The sequence below is a fragment of the Haliotis cracherodii genome, unplaced genomic scaffold (assembly GCF_022045235.1).
Source record: "Haliotis cracherodii isolate W230 unplaced genomic scaffold, xgHalCrac1.p SCAF_37, whole genome shotgun sequence".
NCBI lineage: Eukaryota > Metazoa > Mollusca > Gastropoda > Lepetellida > Haliotidae > Haliotis > Haliotis cracherodii.
In genome coordinates this window covers 870,851-883,188 of record NW_027266294.1, presented here as the reverse complement: position 1 = coordinate 883,188, position 12,338 = coordinate 870,851, and the positions used below count along the sequence as shown (strand labels likewise).

At 45.8% G+C, this 12,338-nt stretch overlaps 1 pseudogene; it reads right to left on the bottom strand.

Moving 5' to 3' along the window:
* Nucleotides 1–2,150: 2,150 nt before the first annotated feature.
* Nucleotides 2,151–8,260, bottom strand: LOC139477879 (streptococcal hemagglutinin-like; annotated as a pseudogene).
* Nucleotides 8,261–12,338: the final 4,078 nt, after the last annotated feature.

Here is a 12,338-nt window from a genome sequence, read left to right as displayed (position 1 = left end):
GAACTACATTTACTCATTCAGCTGAACTACATTTACTCATTCAGCTGAACTATATTCACTCACTCATCTAAACTACATTTACTCACTCAGCTGAACTATATTCACTCGATCATCTGAACTATATTCACTCGCTCATCTAAACTACATTTACTCAGTCACCTCAACAACAATTACTCACTCAGCTGAACAATATCAACACACTCAGCTGAACTATATTCACTCACTCATCTAAACTACATTTACTCACTCATCTAAACTACATTTACTCGCTCAGCTGAACTATATCCACTCACTCATCTGAAATATATTCACTCACTCATCTAAACTACATTTACTCAGTCACCTCAACAACAATTACTCACTCAGCTGAACAATATCCACACACTCAGCTGAACCATATTCACTCACTCATCTAAACTACATTTACTCACTCATCTAAACTACATTTACTCAGTCACCTGAACTATATTCACTCACTCATCTAAACTACATCTACTCACTCATCTGAGATATATTCACTTCCTCATCTAAACTTCATTCACTCACTTATTAAACCACATTCACTCACTCATTAAACTACATTTACTCACTCATCTAAACTACATTTACTCAGTCACCTGAACTATATTCACTCACTCATCTAAACTACATTTACTCACTCATCTGAGATATATTCACTCACTCATCAAACTATATTTCCTCACTCATCTGAAATATATTTACTCACTCATCTAAACTACATTTACTCACTCATCTGATATATATTCACTCACTCATTTAATCTAAATTTACTCACTCATCTAAACTACATTTACTCCCTCATCTAAACTACATTTACTCACTCAGCTGAACTATATTCACTCACTCATCTAAACTACATTTACTGAGTCACCTCAACTACATTTACTCACTCATCTGAAATATATTCACTCACTCATCTGAACTATATTCACTCACTCATCAAACCTGCATTCACTCACTCATCTAAACAACATTTACTCACTAATCTTAACTATATTCACTCACTCATCAAAACTAAATTTACTCACTCATCTAAATAATATTCACTCGCTCATTAAAACTACATTTACTCACCCATCTGAACTATATTCACTCACTCATCCAAACTACATTTACTCTCTCATCAAAACTACATTTACTCACTCATCTAAACTGCATTTCCTCACTCACCCAACCTATGTAACAGCGATAAATTTGTGGAGGGCATTCCAAATTTGACGCATCAATGACTAGAACGATGTCTGCAGTTCCCTATTTTGATTATGATGGGACGTAAAACCTCAACCTCACCCCAACTCACCTTACCTGAACTCATCTCACCTCACCTCAAATCACCTCTCCTCACCTCAAATCACCTCTCCTCACCTCTCCTCACCTCAAATCACCACACCTTAAATCACCTCACCCCACCTCAACTCAACTCACCCCAAGTCAAAATCACCTCACCTCAAATCAAATCAAATCAACTCAACTCAAATCACCTCACCTCACCTCACCTCACCTCACCTCACCTCACCTCACCTCACCTCACCTCACCTCACCACACCTCACCTCACCTCACCTCACCTCACCATATTGGCGGACGTTGCGCCAGGAAATAACAGCATGCAGGACATGTCCGCCAGTCTAAGGTTTTCCAACACGTTCGGTATGACTTGTAATTTATGCAAATCACTGTGGATTAGTTGGACAATGTTTACCTTGTGAATCCCGCTCATAAACTGTCTGGTACAATCACTCAGGAGTGTTATTTTATTTGTGGTCTTGGGTCTGGCATGAAGGAAAATATTAAAGGAATGAGATGAATGGAACGAAAGGTCGCCATGATTCTTGCAGGGCGCAACTCAGGAGATTTTAGCGACATTGTTTGAACCATAGTTAGTTTGTAAAACCTACATAAAGAGACATTTCGGTTTTACACGAATGGATACGATCATAGGCTTTGCTGATGTATTTCGTGTGGGATGGAATTGGGGAACAAAAACTGATATACGTTTTGTGGCCGACACTTGTACTTTTTAACGTTTCGGCTTCAGTTTAATGCCGGTATGTATATTGTGTACGATATTTGGGAAATACCTGTTTTATGTCAAAAGTAACCAAAATATATTGTTAACGTTTACTATAATTCATATTTTCTCTTCCGTCACGTTGTCTTTGACATTGACTGCCACTCTGATTCTGGCTTTGACTGTCACGTTGTCTTTGGCGCTGTCTGTCACGTTGACTCTGGCTGTGACTGTCACGTTGTCTTTGGCGCTGTCTGTCACGTTGACTCTGGCTTTGACTGTCACGTTGTCTTTGGCGCTGTCTGTCACGTTGACTCTGGCTTTGACTGTCACGTTGTCTTTGGCGCCATCTGTCACGTTGACTCTGGCTTTGACTGCCACGTTGACTTTGGCGCTGTCTGTCACGTTGACTCTGGCTTTGACTGTCACGTTGACTTTGGCGCTGACTGCCGCGTTGACTCTGTCTTTGACTGTCACGTTGTCTTTGGCGCTGTCTGTCACGTTGACTCTGGCTTTGACTGTCACGTTGTCTTTGGCGCTGCCTGCCACGTTGACTCTGTCTTTGACTGCCACGTTGGCTCTGGCGCTGTCTGTCACGTTGACTCTGTCTTTGACTGTCACGTTGACTTTGGCGCTGTCTGTCACGTTGACTCTGGCTTTGACTGTCACGTTGACTTTGGCGCTGTCTGTCACGTTGACTCTGGCTTTGACTGTCACGTTGTCTTTGGCGCTGCCTGCCACGTTGACTCTGTCTTTGACTGCCACGTTGGCTCTGGCGCTGTCTGTCACGTTGACTCTGTCTTTGACTGTCACGTTGACTTTGGCGCTGTCTGTCACGTTGACTCTGGCTTTGACTGTCACGTTGTCTTTGGCGCTGCCTGCCACGTTGACTCTGGCTTTGACTGTCACGTTGACTTTGGCGCTGTCTGTCACGTTGACTCTGGCTTTGACTGTCACGTTGACTTTGGCGCCATCTGTCACGTTGACTCTGTCTTTGACTGTCACGTTGTCTTTGGCGCTGCCTGCCACGTTGACTCTGGCTTTGACTGCCACGTTGACTTTGGCGCTGTCTGTCACGTTGACTCTGGCTTTGACTGTCACGTTGACTTTGGCGCTGCCTGCCACGTTGACTCTGGCTTTGACTGTCACGTTGACTTTGGCGCTGTCTGTCACGTTGACTCTGTCTTTGACTGTCACGTTGACTTTGGCGCTGTCTGTCACGTTGACTCTGGCTTTGACTGTCACGTTGACTTTGGCGCTGTCTGTCACGTTGACTCTGGCTTTGACTGTCACGTTGTCTTTGGCGCTGCCTGCCACGTTGACTCTGTCTTTGACTGCCACGTTGGCTCTGGCGCTGTCTGTCACGTTGACTCTGTCTTTGACTGTCACGTTGACTTTGGCGCTGTCTGTCACGTTGACTCTGGCTTTGACTGTCACGTTGTCTTTGGCGCTGCCTGCCACGTTGACTCTGGCTTTGACTGCCACGTTGACTTTGGCGCTGTCTGTCACGTTGACTCTGGCTTTGACTGTCACGTTGACTTTGGTGCTGTCTGTCACGTTGACTCTGTCTTTGACTGTCACGTTGACTCTGGCGCTGTCTGTCACGTTGACTCTGGCTTTGACTGTCACGTTGACTTTGGCGCTGTCTGTCACGTTGACTCTGGCTTTGACTGTCACGTTGTCTTTGGCGCTGCCTGCCACGTTGACTCTGGCTTTGACTGCCACGTTGACTTTGGCGCTGTCTGTCACGTTGACTCTGGCTTTGACTGTCACGTTGTCTTTGGCGCTGTCTGTCACGTTGACTCTGTCTTTGACTGTCACGTTGACTTTGGCGCTGTCTGTCACGTTGACTCTGTCTTTGACTGCCACGTTGACTTTGGCGCTGTCTGTCACGTTGACTCTGTCTTTGACTGTCACGTTGTCTTTGGCGCTGTCTGTCACGTTGACTCTGGCTTTGACTGCCACGTTGTCTTTGGCGCTGTCTGTCACGTTGACTCTGTCTTTGACTGTCACGTTGACTTTGGCGCTGTCTGTCACGTTGACTCTGTCTTTGACTGCCACGTTGGCTCTGGCGCTGTCTGTCACGTTGTCTTTGACATTGACTGCCACTCTGATTCTGGCTTTGACTGTCACGTTGTCTTTGGCGCTGTCTGTCACGTTGACTCTGTCTTTGACTGTCACGTTGTCTTTGGCGCTGTCTGTCACGTTGACTCTGGCTTTGACTGTCACGTTGTCTTTGGCGCTGTCTGTCACGTTGACTCTGTCTTTGACTGTCACGTTGACTTTGGCGCTGTCTGTCACGTTGACTCTGTCTTTGACTGCCACGTTGGCTCTGGCGCTGTCTGTCACGTTGACTCTGGCTTTGACTGTCACGTTGACTTTGGCGCTGTCTGTCACGTTGACTCTGGCTTTGACTGTCACGTTGTCTTTGGCGCTGCCTGCCACGTTGACTCTGTCTTTGACTGCCACGTTGGCTCTGGCGCTGTCTGTCACGTTGACTCTGTCTTTGACTGTCACGTTGACTTTGGCGCTGTCTGTCACGTTGACTCTGGCTTTGACTGTCACGTTGTCTTTGGCGCTGCCTGCCACGTTGACTCTGGCTTTGACTGCCACGTTGACTTTGGCGCTGTCTGTCACGTTGACTCTGGCTTTGACTGTCACGTTGACTTTGGCGCTGTCTGTCACGTTGACTCTGTCTTTGACTGTCACGTTGTCTTTGGCGCTGCCTGCCACGTTGACTCTGTCTTTGACTGTCACGTTGACTTTGGCGCTGTCTGTCACGTTGACTTTGGCGCTGCCTGCCACGTTGACTCTGTCTTTGACTGTCACGTTGTCTTTGGCGCTGCCTGCCACGTTGACTCTGTCTTTGACTGTCACGTTGACTCTGGCTTTGACTGTCACGTTGACTTTGGCGCTGCCTGCCACGTTGACTCTGGCTTTGACTGTCACGTTGTCTTTGGCGCTGCCTGCCACGTTGACTCTGTCTTTGACTGCCACGTTGGCTCTGGCGCTGTCTGTCACGTTGGCTTCGGCGCTGTCTGTCACGTTGACTTTGGCGCTGTCACTTTGCCTTTTTCAGTGACAGGGTAATCCAGTACAAACATGGCGCTAGTTTCATGATCAATGTGTTCTCGATTTTCTTGATTCATCACAAGGTGTGACCGCAATGTCAATTGTTTGTAAAACTAACATGTAATGTCATTTGTTGATGTTCGCCCTCAAGGGTTGTGATCACTTAAGATATTCTGTATTTGTAACGTGTGTACATATTCTGACCCCGCACATTGTGCAATATAACTGAACTTGTACATAGTCAGTCAGCGAGTTTTATTTGGGGGGGGGGGGATTTTTTAAAAGTTTTGCAGACACCTTTATCCGATAAAGTACATAGAATTATCTTGTGATGAAGTTGTAAATCGTCCGTATACAACAATGATGCTGAGGACAAATTATACAATTGAACGGGCACTGGTAAGTCAGCATTTTCACACATTCCTTGTCAAAATTGCTGTGAGGGGGCTGGCATTGTCGTGTTTGAAGATCAAACCGGATCCATGTGCTGCCATAAAAGGCAGAAGTTCTGGTGCCAGAACCTGGTTGCGGTAAGCAGCAGCGTTGAGGTTGCCATGGATGACAAGAAGCGTGGAACGTGCATTGCCACAGAAAGCACCCCACACCATGACACTTCCGCCTCGAAATCTGTCAACTTCCTGTACACAACACTGGCCGTAACGTTCATGGCGGCGCCTCCACACCCTCGCCCTATCATCAGCAAATCGAAGATTAAATCGGGATTCATCACTGAATGTGTCCACAACTGACGTTGACGTCTGTGTAATTGAGTCAGAATCGGCCCGCAGTATGGCCATCGTGCTTGAAGGTGAGCAGTTCTCAGACGGTTTCGAACAGTTTGCGCACTCAGTCTACCCCTAAACAGTTCATTTCTGATGTAGCCATCAAAAATCGGTTACGGAGGTGACGTAAGACAATCTAACGATCCTCTGCATGTGACGTAACACGTGGTCGACCTGGCGAGGGCAATCAGCGGTGGTACCCGTTTTCTCAGACAGACGGTTCTACCCTCGGTTCGACATCCTATTGGAGTTGAGATCAATCAAGACACAAAGAGTCAGTTCAATTTATCCCTGTTTAATGATGACACCTAACAAACTTTAACTTAGATACAGGGCAAACAATGCGAAACAATGCGAAACAATGCGGACAATGCGAAAAATTCATCATCATCACACAGGTAGCCTGCTCAATGTTGCAACGAGTGCTGCTCTTGCTGCTGCTTCTGTTGGTGAGGGTGTTGCTGCTGCTGCTGCTGCTGCTATTGCCGCTCTGTATAGTGGTGAGATGAGTTCTGCTGCTGCTGCTGCTACGGGCGTTGTTGTTGGTGTTATCTGCGACGAGTACTGCTGCAGCAATGGTGCATGTGAGGTTACTGTTTCAATGAGTGCTTCTTCTGCTGCTTCTATTGCCGCAGGCGTTGCTGCCGCGGCTGCTAGTATCGCTGTCCATAGTGCTGAGTCGAGTTGTTGTGCTGCTTTCACTCTGATGGTGTTGTTAGTATGGGTGCTGCTACTGCCGCTGCTGATGCTGCGATGAGTGGTGAGGTGAGTATGTCTGTTCCTTATAATGTTCCATCTGCTACCACTGTGGTGAGTGTTGCGATATGTGGTGCTGCTGCTTTTTTGCTACTTTGAGTATGGAGGCTGTGAGTGCTGCTGCTTCAGGTGTTGGGGTTTACTTTTCCACGAATAGTTCCATGCTGGGGATGCAGATGCCATACCCCAGTGGCAGAAATGTGTCCACGACGCATTTTAACTTCTCATGTATGGGGTCATGGGAAGCTTTGTACAAGGCACTCGCTTTCATCATCTCCCAATGTAGAACTAACTGCTCCTCCAGTTGCCATTGCACGACGGAAATACTCGCCATTGAGAACGTCCTCGTACTTGTCCCCCTTCTTCTTCTTCTTCTTCTTCTTCTTCTTCTTCTGTTTGATGGTGATGCGGTAGTAGCCATTGTCGTCATACGGTGGTAATAGCCGGAACATGATGGTGTTGCTGCTTGGACCATTCAGTGAAAAGTGAATGCCAGAGACCGTTGGTAGTATTTAAAGGCACTGACACCCTGCTTCCTGATTGGTGGAAAATCCGACCTTCTCATTGGCCGGTTTCTGTCCCACACGCCACTCCAGTGTGGTACGCCCATTGTGTTTCTTTTCCATAGGGTCAGGCTTGTAGCATGGGAGAGAACGTACAACCTTGTTTCGACCAATTTAGAGGCCAGCACAAGCCGAGCGCGGCCTCTGATTGGTCGAAAACCCAAGTCTCTGATTGGTCAGATGTTGATCTGGTTTTTTGTTGTTGTTTTTTCTGTAGGTGTGCATGTCGATCCGTTCTAGTGGCACTTCCACTTCCACTAACACTTCAAAGTCTTCACGCATGTGAGTCAACAAATGATGGTACTCGATCCAAACACTGCCTGTCTTCCAGATAAAACAACAACAGCCAACACAGCATGAATAACATCATGACACCCAAAATGATCTTGTCGTCTCTGTACCCAAAGGGGAGCATGTCTACAGGCAGCCCTGTGGCTTCGTTGTTGACGATGCATCGCTTGTCGTAAACTGTGTGGTACTCTTTTCGGGTGGGTCGGGTCACAAGAGCCTTTGCTGTGCCGAGAGCCTTTGCCGTGCAATGGTCCTTTACAAATGATTTGATGAGGCTGTTGACCCAGTATTAGTCCTTTCATGGTGTCAAAGATAAGGTGTTGTTCGTTTCTGTAATTCAAGGTGAACCCTCGCACTTTGCAGGTCGTGCATGTTCCATTTGGTCTGGAATTCATTAACACATAGCCATAGTTTTTCGGGCCTCTTGACACAAATGTCCAGTTCGTCTGTAAACTCACCCAACGAATGGCCCAGCTCTGGATTCATGTCGAGGGATCAATGAATGTAAATGCCACTGTCTGTATCAAAGTATGAGACCCTTGTCCTGGTGGAGTCGCAGGGTCTTGTACTTTGACACGGACAGCGTGAGATGTGCTTGTGCGGTGACCCAAGCAGCTATGGAGACATTGAAATGAGAATTAGGGGTTTGGAATTCTTCCTTGTGAGTATAGGTCACTTCCACAATGTGTTCGTTGACGACAGTGACATCCTCGATGGTATTCCGTTCTTCTCTCCACAAGGCAAAGTACTGCACAGGGTCGTTCATATAGACATTCTGACTATAGTTCAACCGCTGTCCGAACTTGCCCCAGAGCGAATTAAGAAAGAGCTTGGCAATAGTGCGAAGTCCTGGGTTCTTCTCAATGCCATCCTTGTCCAACCGAATGCCTGGATGTAACCATCATGATTGCTACATCCCTCAGGGTATCCCGTGGCTTTGAGTTTCTCCTTGAAATGACGGTCAATATAGGTGTCAAAGAGTCCTTCTTGCTGGGTGTCAGGGTCATGCTGTTCAAAGGTGTCGAAATGCCAAACGTCGAAGATCTGAAGCACCTTGTGGCCATACTTCTTCACGGCTTCATGGAGTTCTAAGGTGGCATACGGGCCCACCCAAGACCTCTCTTCGTCCGTGTGCTTGCAGGGTGAGTCGGACCGGGTATCGGCACACGTCTGGCACAAAGGACCGAGCTGTTTACCAGCCCATCTGTGGGATACGGCATTGGATAAGTCCTTTCAGCTCAAACAACGTGTCCACAGGTGGTTGATGGAGAAGGGTCGGGTGTCCTGTGGGAAACGCTCCGGTCTTACAAATATAAGGATACAGTGAACAGATATCAATATACTTGATGGTTTCACCTTCTTGGGCTTCATAGCATAATCGAGTGGCATTGGTGCGTTCTCCATAGAAGGCTTTGCGAGGGTTGAGCGGATCAGGTAAGTGGATACAGTGGAGTCCCTGCAAGAAAGCTCACAAAGCGGAGTCCTCCTGTTGCATTTTTTTAAACTCACATTCCCACAGGGTGACGACCCATTTCACCTCAGGGTGTTGGTTCAAGAGACTCAGGCTGTAGCGGGTGTCGGTATAACCTGCTCCCATCAACGTACCAAGGAGGGGATGAGGTTCTCCACGCTTGGTCTTGTGACATTTCTTACACCCATGGCAGAAACACCACAGGAATTCGTAGATGGTGCCTTTCGCTGGATCGTAGCCATCCACCCTGTACCAATGTTTACCCTCTCCACACGTGAACTCTTTCTCACCTCCATTCCTGGCCTGCTGAAGGTACAGATCGGGATCAGTCTCCATGAGATAACTTAACCAGTGCATACAGGCCTGGGAATAGTTTCTCTGGGGCTGGTGGCCTTGAGGTGGTAGAATGACTATGGTATCGGGTTTCAGATCATGTTTTCAGAAGGATTTCATGGTGAATGCAGCGGTTGTCATCCCCTCTACAAATCCACGTGAACCGTCCTGATGGCGTTCTGTCGGAAGTGAGCGCATCCACGTCTCATAATGTCGACATCACTCTGACAGTAGGCTAAGAGTTCTTCTTGCAAGTCAAAAAGGATCCTTCTTGAACTTTCTTGGTATGCCACTGGAAGAAGGCTGCACGTTCCATGGGAGACATGCCATCGGGATCGTTCACGACGGCTGGTGGATAGGGACCTCTGTAGGTCTGGTCGGCTTTGGTATTGAAAAAGTATGGAAAATACCCTTTCTTCAGTTCATTCAGTCCAAAGGTCTTTGGAAATGCTTTCAGTGGGTAGGGAATGAAATTCACAATCTTCGAAACACAATCGTCCCAGGGTCACCTGTAAAATCTGTTGTCAATTCCGAATCTTGGTGGGGAGTTTCACCAGATGTGGGTACAGGCCCTTCATCATCAAGTGCAGATCATAGGATCGTGCGATATCTGCCATCACATAAATGAGCTCCTCCTTCTGGACGGTGGTGTTCTTCTTCTTCGTCTTTGTCTTCTTCGTCTTCTTCATCTCCTTCTCCTCTGCTCAAACGGGGTGGGCGCGTCTACCTTCATGGCATCCTCTCCCTTCACCTCCTCTTCCTGGGGTGATGGACGTCGCTGACGTTTTGTCGGGGGATGGGTTGAGAGGGTTCCATCCTGTTTTCTTTTGCGTGCGCTGCCCTCCTCCTCCTCATGGTTCTTCTTCTTGGGTTTTTCAGCCAGAGTCGTCAACCAAACACAACCAACCAAATACAGACCACTAAGGAACTACCTATTGACGGTTTGTCAAAGTCTGAAAGTAGGGTTGTAGTATAAGGTTGTGAAAGTAGGAAGGTTTTGTTAGTTAACATCATGTATTCGAATCTTTTTCATAAACAAAATAGTTTACTCATATGTTCTTCGTAACTGAAAGTCATAATTTGCAAGAGAAAGACACGATGACAGTGCCCACCCATGTTATAAATACCTTCATGCCTTCAGAACGTCAGGTTGAAAAGTTCACGTAGATCAGTTTGCCCCGTCTCGCCACGCGTTTATGTAAGTACGTACACTGGTGGAACATGACACCCTTGTGTTATTACCACATAGAATCGGACGCCAAACAAATAGGATTTTGTTAACCACATCTTTCTCACCTTCTGCTCAATACGATAAAAAGCCCCTGTATCGTACTGTATATGATTACAAGTCTACTCCCATGAGTTCCTCATGTCAGATGCTATTATCTACCGGCTCCATGAAGCTATATGAAGGTTTGAGGAGGCCTCCGGGCATCAAACACAGGTGAATAATTCGTATGATTTCACGCAAATATGGGGAAATTCAACTGGAACCTTCAAGTTCATAGAAAGTTCAAGGAGTTAAATATGCAATATCTGTCTCATACCACCGTCAACTACAGAACTTTGCAGAAGTTTCACCATGCTGAGGACTACGTTCTACGATGTGTGCAGAAGCAACCGACGTGGGTTGTCTCAGTTCCTTTGCGGCCAGAGACAGTAGAGGCAGGAAAATATGTAAATATACCCTCAGTAAGAGATATTGTTTCGCCTGCCCAAACGCTATCGAGAACGAAATCCATGTTCTTTTTAACTGTTCAACATATACCAATTTTAATAGATTATATCCTATTTTCTGTGTATATACGAGTATGTAGGAGTGGCTTGAGCATATTTCACTTTTGTCTGTATACTTTTATATTGTATGTATGCCCAAGGTGAGACATAAATAATATATATGTCTGTATGTCTGTCTGTCTGTCTGTCTAGTGCCAAGTTTCAAAATCGTGCAAGTAACATGACAACGGTATAAGGATCTATACCGAAACGTCGCTTTTCACAGTATTAAAGAAATTGTTATCCATAAAAAATTGTCCATCCGTCAACTTCTGAGTAATGCCTATCAAACAATTTTTCGTGCAAGTACTTCAATAATTATATATCGTTGTGTTGTACATGGAGTTAAAGATGAATATACCTGAGTAAATAGTTACACGTCACAACACGGAGTAATAACACAACCAAAATACGGATTAAGAATAAATTTAATACATAAAGAATTACACTGATAATAACTTCACAACTTATGTACCCACACCCATTCACTTCACCCTCCCACTAACTAATACGCTTCACACACTTAACTCTAGCACACACTTTCAAAATACTTAAGGTTTTTCAACTCTACTAACAAATACACTAATATTGTACTTATAGAAATAACGACAATAAAGTCGAAATTACGAGAAACAACATCGAAGCAAATAGAAAATAATCGAAATAACGAGAAAATAATTGAAATTACGAAAATATAATCGAAATAACGAGAAAAAACTGAATTTTCAGGCTCGCTGACTTGGTTGATGTATGTCACCGTATCCCGATAGATCCATGCTCATTATAACTGGATGGCTTGGGTTCAGGCTGGTTTATGTACAGACAGCCTTCCTACCGGTGGAATTTTGCTGAGTGCGGCGTTAAACAACAAACAAACATGGATGATGTGTTGCAACCACGCCAAGGAATATCAAGAGTCAACCTAGGTTATAACTGTAAAAGTCTTCAGCAACCCATGCTTGTCGTAAGAGGCGACTGACGGGATCGAGTGGTCAGGCTTGCTGACTTGGTTGATGAATGTCATCGTATCCCAATTGCGTGGATCGATGCTCATCATATCACTCACTATATTGTCTGTCCCAGACTTTATTCTTTACAGACAGCAATCTTATAGCTGGAATATTACTGAGTTCGACCTTAAACAACAAACGAACCACCGATGGGGGCCGAGGATATAGGAACGAAGTTCGTTCTTTCGTCCGTCTGCCCAGAGAAATGAAACTTTTCATACTGATGTTACTGGTCATGATCTCAAATGAGTTCC